The sequence below is a fragment of the Amphiprion ocellaris genome, chromosome 20 (genome assembly GCF_022539595.1).
Source record: "Amphiprion ocellaris isolate individual 3 ecotype Okinawa chromosome 20, ASM2253959v1, whole genome shotgun sequence".
NCBI classification, from domain to species: Eukaryota; Metazoa; Chordata; class Actinopteri; family Pomacentridae; genus Amphiprion; species Amphiprion ocellaris.
The window spans coordinates 22430797-22445179 of NC_072785.1; the positions used below are offsets into that span (position 1 = coordinate 22430797).

General features: G+C 39.8%; 1 long non-coding RNA gene across 4 annotated transcripts; it reads right to left on the reverse strand.

Moving 5' to 3' along the window:
- Nucleotides 1–221: 221 nt before the first annotated feature.
- Nucleotides 222–13251, reverse strand: LOC118471422 (uncharacterized). Of its 4 annotated transcripts, none has more exons than XR_008599890.1 (8): nt 12065–13251; nt 11622–11799; nt 10079–10317; nt 8196–8461; nt 7652–7803; nt 3593–3782; nt 1651–3454; nt 222–709 (listed from the first exon to the last, which is right to left on the reverse strand). It is a non-coding gene; the product is annotated as an uncharacterized LOC118471422 (long non-coding RNA). The 4 variants fall into 4 exon arrangements; XR_008599889.1 differs by having other exon boundaries at nt 3593–3705; nt 10083–10317; nt 12065–13250; XR_004848731.2 differs by having other exon boundaries at nt 10083–10317; nt 12065–13250.
- Between the last annotated feature and the right edge of the window lie 1132 nt (nt 13252–14383).

Below are 14383 nucleotides of genomic sequence, written 5' to 3' on the forward strand. Positions count from 1 at the left end.
TTATTAGTGAGACATTTGGAGTAGATATTAATTTGCAGTAAATGAAAGTATTTAAAATCTTGGAGTTAAACTTAGAAGAACACAAACTCTAACAGAAAACTTTGTTGATACGTTTTTGTTTTGTTTACAGATGTTAAAGGAGTTTTATTTGTGATGTATAACCAATCAAGTCACTCCAGAAGACAGAGCGACCACAGGTAGATAAAGGTTCAGAGCCAAAGTAGCACCATTTTTAAATGTATTTATTACCGTAAATCAGTAAAAAATAAAATACTGATAATCAGTAAATCACTCAGCCCACAATTACTACAGTTCTACAATGTATGTCTCTTTCCTTTGACTTGTTATTTGTACAATATACGATGTATATGATGGTGTTTTTTCATCCCAAAGGCTATACTATGATGTTTTCTAAGAGACATACGATGCTACTCTGGTTGTTCTGGCCCTGGGCCGCTGCACTCCTCCTCTGTTGTTTTCTGGATTGTACTCAGCTGCATGCCTTCGTCCACCTGGCCTCCGTTGACTCGTCCCGCCTGCCGTCTCTGGAGCTGAAGCTGGATTGGAACAGACCAAAGTACAGTCCAATCACGATGCCAGCTGCCTCTCAAAAGGCTCCTTCATCTGGCAGGTGGCAGCACTTCTTCTGAGGGGAAGCTGAGCTGGCCCGGCAGAACTTTGGAGATGTGTTCCAGTGGTTGGTGGATGTCTGGGGAGATAGAGAGGGACCTTTGAATTGTTCAGAAAGGAAAACAGGAAACCCATTGGTAGTTTTAGTTTAGGCTGCTGCTGCGGTGTGTTTTTGAGTTTTAAGAGGTGAACAGGAAGAGTTTTTTTCATATTGATTATCTTTTACTTTGTTCCTGGTTGGAATGCCCATCAATGTCAACGTGAAGTTCACTTTTAGTTCTGTTGATTTATTTTTATTTTACTAACACCCATTTGTTTTTAACCCCCTGACATGCTGTGTTGTTGTAAACTTACTCTTTCAAATAAATACTCATCTAACCCCCTGGAAACCAGCGTTTGGACTGTTTTTGTGTTGCTCCTCACCTACTGACAGCTGTGGACTAAAGGCTATACTCTGACGTTTTTAGAGCGACATGCTATACTATGATGTTTGTTGGGCGACACACTATACTATAGGCTTTTTTAATTGACATATTACTGACCTTTTTTTTGTTTTAGTTTTTTTTGTTTTTTAGCAACATATTATAAGAATTTGAACAGTTTTAAAATTTACTATACTTTTACTTGTGCAATGACATATTATTCTATGGCACTTTTAGACAACATATACTCTGTTTTCTTGAATAACATACTATTTTGACAATATACTGCACTATGACATTTTTTTGAACCACATATCATACATGACAATTTTAGGCAACATCCTATCATTTTGCACTTTTTGAACCACATAATAATCTATGGGTTTTTTTGTCGACATGCTATCCTATGAACTACAGGCCATACTATGTCATTCTTGAAAAGTATACTATATTTTGACATTTTCTGAACTACATCCTATACTATGGTGGTTTACACAGAGTGCTTTGGTTACATGTTGATTTATAATCTAGATTTTTTTCTGTTTTGTTTTTTGACAGGATTACCACAGACCTGACTGTGAACACCGTCGACACCCACCTGAGGGAGACGCTGTCTAAGATCTCAAGGCTGCTTGGTCGTGGTCTTTCTGGCACATACTCTTCCAAGATGAGCCGGGAAGTTAAACACTGATGGAATGACACCAGGTCTAAGCCAACAAACTTCCACTTCCTCCTCAACCCAAAGTCTCTGGGAAACCTACATGGAGTAAGAAAAGTAGACAGAGAAGTAAGTAAGTCTTTCTGAAGTGTTTTTCATGGCTTCCTTTACATTATTTCATCATATGGCACGCTTTTACAACATGTTCTTTCAGAAGCTGTGATGCATAGTTCATCAGCTCCATCACACACAGGAGGTTCAGCTGGCCACCTTCATACACATTCCCTGAACTTAACTGATGTGGAAGCTTTTCAATTCTCTCCAGCAGACAACGAGGAATTCTGAGGACTCCATCCATCCCGTCCAAAATGTATTGATCTGCATCCCCCTTCAAAACACTTTCCACTGCATTCTTCTCCTCTTTGATCGTCGACAGCATTCCATCAATGGTCGACCACAACAACTGCACCTTTTTAATCTTCTCAGCTGGAGAATCTCCCTCTTGTGTAGAATCACTGCTGTGACACTTAAGTAGCTCATCATACTTGGCACCATCTGCTCTGATGTCCCTCATAGACTTCACCAGAAGCCTTCACGAGAGGAAAAACAAAAGACAAAACTTTATTTAAAAAAAATGCCAAAAAAAATGGCTTTTTTTTTTGCGCCAAAATTCATGATGATTTTTTTTCAAAGAAAACCTTTCTGGAGTGTTTTTCACGCCCTCCTTTACATTATTTCATCATATGGCACGTTTTTACAACATGTTTGAAAAATCGCATTTTTTTTCGACATAGTATAGTAAGGCATTTTTTTGCGCCAAAATTCATGATGATTTTTTTTTCAAAGAAAACCTTTCGGGAGTGTTTTTCACGGCCTCCTTTACATCATTTCATCATATGGCATGTTTTTACAACATGTTTGAAAAATCGCCTTTTTTTTCGACATAGTATAGTAAGGCGTTTTTTTGCGCCAAAATTCATGATGATTTTTTTTTCAAAGAAAACCTTACCATAGTGTTTTTCACGCCCTCCTTTACATTATTTCATCGTATGGCACGTTTTTACTACATGTTTGAAAAGTTGCATTTTTTTCGACATAGTATAGTAAGGCGTTTTTTTTTGCACCAAAATTCGTGATGATTTTTTTTTCAAAGAAAACCTTACCATGGTGTTTTTCACAGCCTCCTTTACATTATTTCATCATATGGCACGTTTTTACAACATGTTGAAAAATCACATTTTTCGTCGACATAGTATACTATGGTGTTTTTTTGCGCCAGCTGCATTCTCTGCTTTTTGCACTACTGTGTTTTTTGCAATTATCATTTTGCTAATGTGTTCATATATTCCAGTCTAGCTGTACAATCCTGTCTATATTGTGTTCTATTTAATTTTACTACTATTTATTTTCCCTCCCTGTTCCTCTTTCTATAATTTCTTTCTTTCTTTTTTTTTTATTCTCTTCCATATTCCTAGTGTGACACCAACAGCCGAAACCAAATTCCTTGTATGTTGTGTAATTACTTGGCCATTAAAGCTGATTCTGATCACTTTTCTGTCTTTGGTCTAGGCAAGAGGAAAAGGGGCCACAGAAACTTGGACCTTCCTTGTGTACTTGCGGAGATGTAGGCTGAGGAGGAGTGGAGTCATGCCCAGCATGATGAGAACATCCAGCACCTTGTGCCACTGCAGGCTCATGTGCTGCTGTGTCAGGTAAACCCCATGAAGTCTTGTAAGAGAGCCATCTGAAACACATACACAGCATACATATTTTAATACCTAATAGCGATAAATTGCAGCCATTACAGGGCTGTACATGGGACTGATACACGATAGCTAGCGAACTAGCATCAGTTTACCCTCATATGTCATCTAGTTCATACCCTCTTGTCTTCAGCTTGATACTGCTGCATCGCCTCCTAAACTCTCCTGTGTGTCTCCTGAGTGTTTCCACTCGCCGCTCTCAGCTTTCTCCGACTCTTCTATTACTCTGAATCTGACAGAAAGCCACAGACCAAGCAGCAGGTGAACCATTGCCTCCATGTCCATTGTTGTGTTGCGTTTGTGTTGGGGCTGTGTGTCGACATGGCAGGTTGTTAGTAAAATTAAATTTCTCAAGGCGGAGACCACAGCCTGATGTGACTGCAGTTGCATTACTAAGAAGGAAAAAGCTTGTTTGAATGAACTGAAGCTGGACAGACAATGGGGCAGACTTGGCCATAAGTTGATTTGGTGGTAGAAGATAAAAGAACCTTTTTTTGGCTTTATAGCCAAAAGCAAAGAGCCCAATTAGAAACTCCTGGTTTGAGAGAGACAGGCGGACGGATGGAGAGAAAAAAACAAGGGAGATGGAGCTCAGAAGTAAGCACTGTCATTATATTAAGAGCACATATAAAGAGTGTACCTCAGGTGCAAGTAAATTATCATTTTTGTATCACATCTTTGAACAGAAAGATTATTCTGGTGTGGTTTAGGAGGATTTTCTTTTGTGTGAGAGAGCAGCCTTGTGCTGCAAAGACACCTTAAAGGATTAATTAGACATTGGGGTAAACATGCTTACTGTATTATGAGTGTCTTCTCAACAAAGAACAGAAAATGGTAAAAGTTATGTGAGCAAGTGACCCCAGAACATTGTCTGGCATCAGCTATATATTTAGCTTCTGTACTTATTATGGCAGGAACAAATAGGACATATGGGGTATGGAATGCAGCAAAAATCTAATTGGCCAAGATTTGAAACATAAACATTACAGTTATTTGATATGCACCTCAACCGGTAGGTTACAGAGATGGACTGAGCAATTACTTTAGCAAGCTGCAATATTGCAGCTTCAATGTCCATCGCACATTGTACACCAAAAAGCATTTTCCCCAATGAAATCCTTGTAAAAGGAGTAGGTGTAAAATGTGACTATATCTTCACAAACATGTTGGGATGATTCTTTTTATAATCAGAAGTCTTGGATACACTCAGTTGGCCTGACTGGAGAGGGATGCTAATGCTAACCTCACCTATCACGTATGGTTGTGAGCTCTGGGTAGTGACATAACAAGATTGTGGGTACAGGCAGCCTAAATAAGTTTTCTCTGTCTGTCGACTCACACTCAGGGTAGGGTTCAGGAGCAGATATTTAGGAGGATCTCAAAGTAGATTGCTGCTCCTACAAATTGAAAGGAAACAACTGAGGTGGTTTGGGCATCCAACCAATATCCCAAGTAAGGTTTTCCAGATGCATCCAAGTGGGAGGAGACCACGGGACAGACACTGATTATGCTGAAGGGAATATACTGTTTTTCTCCTCTAGCTGGGGAACACATTGAGACCTCCCAGGAAAAGCTACAGGAAGTAGCAGGGATTGGGAGCTCGGTACCCAGCTCTACTTACATCCATTCTAATTGGAAGGTTGAGCGGGCATCGATGCATTGGACTTTAGCATAAGAAACTGTGGTTGTCTTATTATGAAAGATGACTACATTAGGTCGAAAATCTGAACAGTTTTTTTTTTTTTTTTACTGTGACCACAAAACACTGCTAAACTTAATGTAGTAATTTTAGCCCAAATAATGATCTTAGAAACCTTACCAAGCTGTCTTTGTACCAAAACTGAAACTAAATCTTAACCATTGCAATGTTGCACCATAAATAGATTTGAAAGTAACACGTGAATGATGTTGTAGTTAGCCAAATAAAAAAGAAAAAAAAAACATTTCTACGTGTTATTCTGGAGGGAATAAATACATGCGATATTTATTTTTGGAGGATTTAGTTCATATGAAGGAACATTTGAGAATTAGCACAGCTTAGCAAACAGACTGAGAGCAGGCAGAAACAGCTTCCTTGACGCTTGTCCTGAAGTTACCAGACAGGCAAAAGAGTGTGGCTGGCAAAACATAGTTGCAGCAACTAATGCCCCTTAAAACCACCTTCAAATTCAGTTTTCTCACTGTTTTGCTTTTGTGCTATCACCAAATAATGTTCAACAGGAGGTATGTCAGATCCATGAAACAGAGTCATGAAATGTAACTTTTTTGTAAACATTTTCCTGGACATGGGCATGAAAATAAAACGAAAATGATCAAATTTAAGGCTCTATTTCTGATGCTATCGCAAAACCAGCAGAAGCACACAGGCTGTGTTTGCACAAATGTATGCATGCTGACATTTTGACGCGAGAATTAAGTGCAGTTCCTTGTGCTGTCACTAACTCTTGACTAAGACTTACACACATACACATCTCCAACATATGCCAATTTCACGTACGCTGAGTTTTGCTGTTTCACTTCACATGATTAACCGCACACTAAAGTACAATTCGTGCTTGCATTAGAGCGGGACCAGCACTGAGTTATGTTAGTGAAATATGTAGAATCCATCTGTGAAGTCTTACTGAAAGGACATGCAGAATATACTATTCAGATGTACATGTGTAGATTTAAGGAGTTCAGTTCTACAAGAAGGAAAATCAAATTAAAGGTACATTTTCCATCTGGTGCATAGGACTATTATATGGAGCTAATACAATCACTGAAACAAGCTATTGCTTTTCATACTTTCAGTAGTAGTCGTGTTGCGTATATGTAAATGCATCCAAATGTGGAGACATGAGGCATTAGTATAAGTACAAGCAGAATTTAGTTGTAAGACAAGGTGTTGACTTAAAGAGCAGGCATTATATTAGGATTGTGCATCTAGTAGAACAGTGTAGAGAACCATGTGCTGGTCTCAGATCAGGCACACATGTACTTATACTAGCACTTGAGCTCAGACAGACACTGTCTCTCTACTTCGTCTCCTCTTTCATCTCCCTCTCATGAAAAGAATCACAATGCAAACACACACCACAGATCTCCAGGCAATATTACTCTAACAAAGCTCTGCCCTTTACTAAGTACACAGCTGATGACTGAAATCAAATGTCAGGCTGAAAACTTCTATGAAAACATATAATTTTGTGGTTACATGCGTGATAGTGGCATTTGTTCATTTGGTGCATATGATGTTCCTCTTATCAATGTTTTCTTCTCTCTTACAGCTCTGGGGTTTATTTTCTTTTTTTTTTAACCAGTGTCGCTCTAAGTCCAGCGCATTTAGACCAAACTCATCTTTGGCATTTTCCTGCTCTGGCCTGCGTGTGGTGTCCTTGGATATAGAGTGGGATCAGAAATAGTGCACTGCATTACAGTCATGTGAAGAAGTAAGCACATCCCACTGAAAATGTTAGCTTTTTTTTGACATGTTTGAAAAAAACTAGATTTAGTTTGCACTAGATGAAACAAGCTTAAATATGAGGTCAAACAAATGACCCATAAGCCTCACCTTTTGTTGTCATTTTCATAATTGTATGAATGACATGTTTACTGTCTAAAATGGGCCAGGAGGTAAGTTTTCTCTCATTTAGTGGGTGTATCAGAGGCGATGCCCGGTCAGCAGTGATGTGTAAATATAAACCCTACTGTATTAAAAAGGTTGGACATAAAACACATAATATGATCCCAGTAAAGTCCAAAACAAATACATCAATTGATGATTGGTGGATGTAACAACTGAAAATATTAGAAGACATGTTTGTCGTAAGTATTGTATAATAAAGTCTGAATAAATTGGATAAGCTAATGATTTTTAAAACGTAAATCCATCTCCAGTTGTTGATTCATCCCCTAAAAACTCATCTATATTTATCAAAAGTTTTTTTTCCCATTAAAATAATTCCTTCCTGAATGTTTGCTTTTTTCCTAGAATGTACAGATCAATGAAGTCCCTGTCTATTGGCAAGCTGTAACATTGGAGTAACTCAGCCATACATGTTCAAAACGGAAATCAATGGTGAAGAAGAGTAATGATACAGAAAGTCCCACTCTGCAAGTTGACATGATTGTTTTTTTAGGTTTTGGGTTATTGTATGTGCATTCAAACATTATAACACAGCTGATTATATGATTACCTTCACTGCTCCCATTTCTGTCCCACGGAGCCCTTTGGAACAGGTTAGTGCATTAAATCCTCAAGCTCCACTCAGCCTTCTCACTGCACCACCCAAGTCTTCCACTCCTGCACCACTGAATCTGTCTCTTGCTGGACCATCACCTGCCTCTGCTGCAAAGTGAGCACCAGTCTTAAACCCCAAACACAATTTTAGAGCAGATATATTTTCTATATAAATGTGTGATGTAGATATCAAGTCAAGGATGCACATTGTAATCTCACTTCTAATTTGCTTGAGGAAGCAAATAAAGACTTTAAGTTGCAGTCTTCATTAAGGAAAGTACAACAGTGAGAAAACATATTTGCAGAAATGCGACATATATTTGTAGCAGTTTCAATGACAGAAAAAGAGGCCCTATGTGTAAAAACTAATTGTTAATAGCATAGGTTCTGTTTTGTACATTTCAAAACCCCCTGGCATTAGGCACAGAATCTGACTAACCAGTGTAAACAGCTAGGTACATTGTCTATGATGTACACACTGCCTGGAGGTAAATACTTACATCTTTCCTGTTTATGCAGCTGTTTCTTTGGAGTATAGGTGCACTGGTGGGAGTGTGTGCGCCATCGATGCCTTCAGGGAAGTCAGCTTTGTCTTGAAAGCCCTTTTCCAGGTTGCCAAGTTCATCCTCTCTTGACCATCATAAGTATTTGTTCATCGGTGCACACAAGACGTTGCAAATGGCCAAGAAAACACAATGCAGTGTCTCTTTTGTCAAATTAGTCTGGAACAGCGCTAAAGTTCTCTCAGTTTGCCAGCCACCAAAAACTGAAAAACAAAACAAAACAGAAATATATTGAAGGTGTCCACGGTTAATTTTTACCAAGAAAGGACTGACTTTTTCATAAACTACATGCATTAATAGTTTATAGTAGATGTTTCTATGACTAATATAAACTGATGTGCATCTTGCTCTGATGGCTGTATCATTCACACTGATGCACATACTGCTGTATGCACTGAGGGGATTGTAGGTAAGTAAATATCTAATGCCATAATAAATTCACCAGAGTAAGTATACTCTTTTAACATGCTTATTTTAGATCAAAGGCAGAGCAGCTTCAAAAATAAAAGTGCATATATAGAGATCTGGAACATCAGAAAATCTGCCTATTTAAAATTGCAATGTCTTCTGGTACATTTCAATTTCATAACCCTTGTATTGTCTTAGGATCAAAAATTACCCGGCCATTATGCTCAGTAGCATAGAAAACCCTCTAAATGACCTTTTTTCAATCTGAAAATCGATGACTTTTCCTCACGTGACCTGAACATCAGAAAAAGTGAAACATTGTCTATGTTTATATTTTCATCAAAAATTTATATCAACAGTGTACAAAGATTGTCTTAGGGTCATTTTTGACCCGGCAGTTAAAAATCACAGTCACACCTACTACAAAAGTTCTACTTCCTGGTAGATATGGCAAGTCACTTAAACATGCTGAACAAAAATCTCCAGGGAAAGGGACGCACGGCGCTGCAGATGCTGGAGGGTGTTTTAGCCTTTGAGCGCAAGATGACAGTGTTTGCCAGGGATGTACAGAGAGGCATGTTCTCTCACTTCCCCTCCGTGAGAGGGTTCAAAGAAGCGAACAATCACATAAATTGTGATTAATTCCACCGTGGAATTATTGCAATGCAAGCTGCATTTGGAGAATGATTCAGTGAGTTCAGAAAGGAAAAAAAACACTCTCTCCTTCCCTGTCACACCCCTGGACATCGACCCATCCCTGCTGAACACATCCGCATTCACAGGAGTAAGTAAGCCCAATCTGGAAATTGAACTGGCCGACATAGCGGATAAAAATTTATGGGTGTCCAGGCAAACAGACAAAATGAAAAGTTATGATGCAATCACATAGGTCACAAAACAGTTTATTAGTCAGCAGCAAAATCAAAACTATTTACAATGTGCAAAGTACAAACTGTGGTGGGCCTCTCCTACAGTGGAGGGCTAAAAGTAAAACTACATACAACTACAGGTACTGGTCATATAATTAGAATATCATGAAAAAGTTAACTTATTTCAATAACTCCATTCAAAAAGTGAAACTTGTATATTATACTCATTCATTACAAAGAGACTGATATATTTCAAATGTTTAACTTTGATGATTATACCTGAATACTAACAAAAATCCCAAATTTGGTATCTCAGAAAATTAGAATATTGTGGAAAGGTTCAATATTGAAGACCTCTAATCAGTTAATTAACTCAAAACACCTGCAAAGGCATTTAAATGGTCTTTCAGTCTACTTCTGTAGGCTACACAATCATGGGGAAGACTGCTGACCTGACAGTTGTCCAAAAGACAAGCTTTTTCATGATATTCTAATTATATGACCAGCACTTGTAAATCTCAAGTCTATGGGAGGTGGACTCACTCACACTCGCCGGCTGCCCACTGCCTGCACCAGCTGCCCCAGCACACCCAGGAATGACTGGTTGAAGGCAGCATTCTGGGCCATCTCCTCCCGCTGCAAGGCCGCTTCATTTTCTCTTGTCTCGCTGAGGAGCAACCAGATGTTCTCATCATGCTGGGCATGACTCCACTCCTCCTCAGCCTGCATCTCCACAAGTACGCTAGGAAGGTCCAATTTTCTGTGGCCTCTTTTCCTCTTGCCTAGACCAAAGACAGAAAAGTGATCAGAGTCAGCTTTAATGACCAAGTAAGTACACAACATACACGGAATTTGGTTTCGGGTTTTGGTGTCACACTAGGAATATGGAAGAGAATTAAAAAAAAAAAAAAAATAAAGAAACAATAGAAAGAGGAACAGGGAGGAAAAAGAAATAGTAGTAAAACAGAACACAATATAAACAGAAATGTACAGCTAGACTGGAATATATGAACACATTAGCAAAATGGTAATTGCTATAAACACAGTAGTGCAAAAAGCAGAGAATGCTGTTCATGGTGAAAAAAAATGCTGTACATATCCACAGGAATACTGACTATTGTACAGGTGTGTAGGAATGGCTCAGCTGTTTATTACAGTGATGGTAGTGGGGAAGAAACTGTTTTTGTGTCTGGTGATTTTTGTGTACAGGGCTCTGTAGCGCCTGCCAGAGGGGAGGAGGGAAACAGTTTATGTACAGGGTGAGTGGGGTCTCTGATGATGTTTTCTGCAGTCCATACTATAGGCTGTAGTCTGTTTCTGTCCTGCTGTGTGGCTGATCCAGAGGTGCACAGGACAGATTGGATGACTGCAGTGTAGAACTGGATCAACAGCTCCTGCAGCAGGCCATGTCTCCTCAGCTGTCGTAGGAAATACATCCTCTGCTGAGCCTTTTTCAGGATGGAGTGGATGTTTGTCTCCCACTGCAGGTCCTGAGAGACTGTAGTCCCCAGGAGCTTGAAGGACTCCACAGCTAACTATGATGTGATGTCTTTAGCCACCTGTCCATCTATTTTCAATCATGATCATGTCTTTGATACTTTAATAAACTTCTGGCACTCTGCACTTTAACCAAAGCACAAGCAGTACCTCCTCCACCACAACTAAAAACAACATGGTGTGAACTTCATTTCATCCCATGCACATTTTGGTGTTACTAAGAACAGCTGTGTTTTCTCATTTCTATGTATATTTTCATCCAATCATTCAGTTTCACAGCTACCTAGTGACTATAAGAAGAATGGTTGCAATACTACATTGCACGAGAAAGTTTATTAATTAGAGTGACTTGCTTGTTAAGTCAATGGGAAAAAAAATGCAGCTGCATGTATTCTGTTTACGTGTCTCTGTAGCTACATGTAGCTTTCATCAGGCGTTCCTGAGCTGGCATGCTGCACAGGTTGCATTTACACCTGCTTGAATTCTTGGTCGTTGGTCTCGCTGTTCTGATCATGCTTGCAGGCATTTACACCTGTAGTAATAATAATAATGCGAAAATCAACCATGGTCTCTGTTTACCGTGTCTTACCAGTGATAAGACGTTGCTGTTACGTGCTGGAGGTTGATGTTGACAGGGTCGGTGTCCGAGTTGGTACTGGTGTCGAAGCTGGTGCTGGAGAGGAGCCGCTGCTGGTGTCGGAGAAGAGGCAGGGGAGCTGGGGGCTCCGCGACGGAGGTGGAGTAGGCTTCGCATGTGGAAAGAGATTCTTGAACAGAAATAAACACTCACCCTAAGTACACGAAAAACACGACATGCTGACTGAAGTATTAGCTTCTGAGAGCTAAACGTTAGAAACAGCAGCACGAAATACAAGCAGAGCACGGAGTTAGCGCCGATGGCTAACTAGCTAGCTTATTGTCTGCTACAAGAAACAACGACGTTACTTTCTAAATATACTTGTTTGCTTAAAAGAAGCTTGCCACCAATGGGATAAATGATGTATAAGTTTCTTGAAGTCACAAAACACTCACCGTCCTCGAACGTCTCCAATAATGCAGCAGCTGAGTCTCCCTCCTGGTGCTGGCGGTGCGGTGCCATTAAATAGCGTTCATTAAACCTCTTCCAACACCTCCTGGTTGACCCACGCCGGCCGTTGTGGTCCTTGGTGGACCGATAGTCACTTTTTAGCTTTTTCAGCTTCTCCCTACACTCCTTCGTTGTCCTCTTTATATACAGTCTACTGTATATGTGGGCGGCCATCCGCTCAGAGACTTCCTGATAAACTTTCTCCGTCCAGCTCCCTCTGTATTCTTTGGTCCGCCACCAAAGACAGAAAAGTCTCGACCTCTTCATTCACCCACGGTACAGGTCTGGCTGTCATATTAAAATTATGAAGAACAGAGAGTTCCGTGAAGAGCAATGCACACCGTCGCTGTTTACAGTTGTTTTTTAATGCAGGGTTTTGTTTTCGTGCTGGAGTTGCTCTGTGTGTCGTCACTCCCCGTCCAATCAGTGGCCTGCACTATGTAGACGTCACACTATAGGCTCTCTCAGCTCGCTGGGAACCTCAGCCGAGAAGGTGCTGAAAATAGTACCTGGAAACGAGCCATACCGTGCCGAATAGATGCTTGTGGAATCGCGGCTAAACAAAGACGAGCCGAGCCGTGCCGCGCCGAGTAGGTCCTAAAGGAAAAGCCCTCCGAGCATCGCTGCAATTTGACAGGCTGGTAAATCCACAAAGAACGTGATGTTCCAGAACTTCCCTCGGTATGCCAAACGCCCTGGTCCTTGTGTGTGCTCCTGTTGCGCCCTGGTACCAGAAAAGCGGCGGAGTACTTCTTCTAAATTTGCAGTCACTCTACGGTCAACATCTTGGTCGGAAAGTGCGGAAATAACTCCAACAACTTCAATAAATTCCTCTGCTTTACACGCTACATGCTCTGAAAGGTCTAAAATATCTCTCACGAACTCTCTAGAAAGTTCACAGCGATCCTCCCTCAACACAGCCGCCATGTTTAGAAAGGCTTCTTCTACTTCCGGTTTCAAGGCAGACCAAAGCAATGGATTAGACTAGATTCGCGTTAGTCCCGCCCACCGACTTTGACGGGCGAGGTTGACAGATAAATTAAATTCATGATCCACTGCAACACAAGGACCATGAAATAATTAATTAAATAGTGAAATAATAATGTTTTTTACTTAAAATGAATTGGTATTTTAATGAATTAATGACATATTTAATAACACATTTATGTATTTAATTCCGATTTTAATTAATGACATATTTGATTTCAATTTTAATTAATTAATGACATATTTAATTAATTGTTTAATGATGTGTTTATTTCATAACACATTTAAGTATTTAATTCCAATTTTCATTAATTAATGACATATTTGATTTCAATTTTAATTAATTAATGACATATTTAATTAATTATTTCATGATGTATTTATGTATTTAATATTGGCACTTTTAGTTCGCCATATAAATAGGCCTGCATAGTTCACTGTTTAATTCATTTCAGAGTAGGCCTACACATGCACACTGCACTTCTGTTTGTTGTATTCAGTGGTTGTAACATAGTACATGTAACATGTAAAATAGGATTAAAACTTTTAAAAGTTTATAAGCTGTGTTATATTTTGCAGCTCCAGACTATTTTTCTTTGGCGGAAGAAGGGGAGAAATGGTTCTTTTGATAATAAAGGTTGCAGACCCCTGGTCTAAATGAAAAACATTTATTAACTATTCTACGAAGACAATACAGGTGAGCTGTATACAGTGAGAAATATGATGTGGGTGTGCGTGTGTGCTGAATGCGTGGAATCAGATCAACATATTAAAGGAAGAGAATTATGGTGAAAGGAGGCCAGATAGCGGACGATCTAACACAATGAATCGGTAATTTGGGCTACGATCGATATGCTAAAGATTGACTAAATTCAAATCATCAAGTTATTAATGACATCAACCCAAATCAGGAACAGATAAAGGTTAGCGTTTTCCTACGTTTGTGTAGCGCTGTGCGGCTTGGATCCCCCGTTTAGCTGGAACCCAGTGGAAGGCCGGAAATGTCCTCACGATGCACCCAGTCTTTCTCTTCACAAAGCGTCGTGTGGTCGCTAGGCAACGAGTTCTGCCGTTGCAGCTCTCAGCACAATATCAGGCGTCTACCAGCAGATGTTTGAGGTAGGCATGGTAGGTGATGAGTCAGGCCGCCGGGGTTCAGTGCGCTGACTGTGCGTCTTCAAAGTTGATGAAAAATAACTTGTTTAACGGTGGCTCTCGTTCTGTTTTCAGTTGGCGTTAGCCAAGTAATATTTAAAAAAGTGGTGGAAACTGAGAGT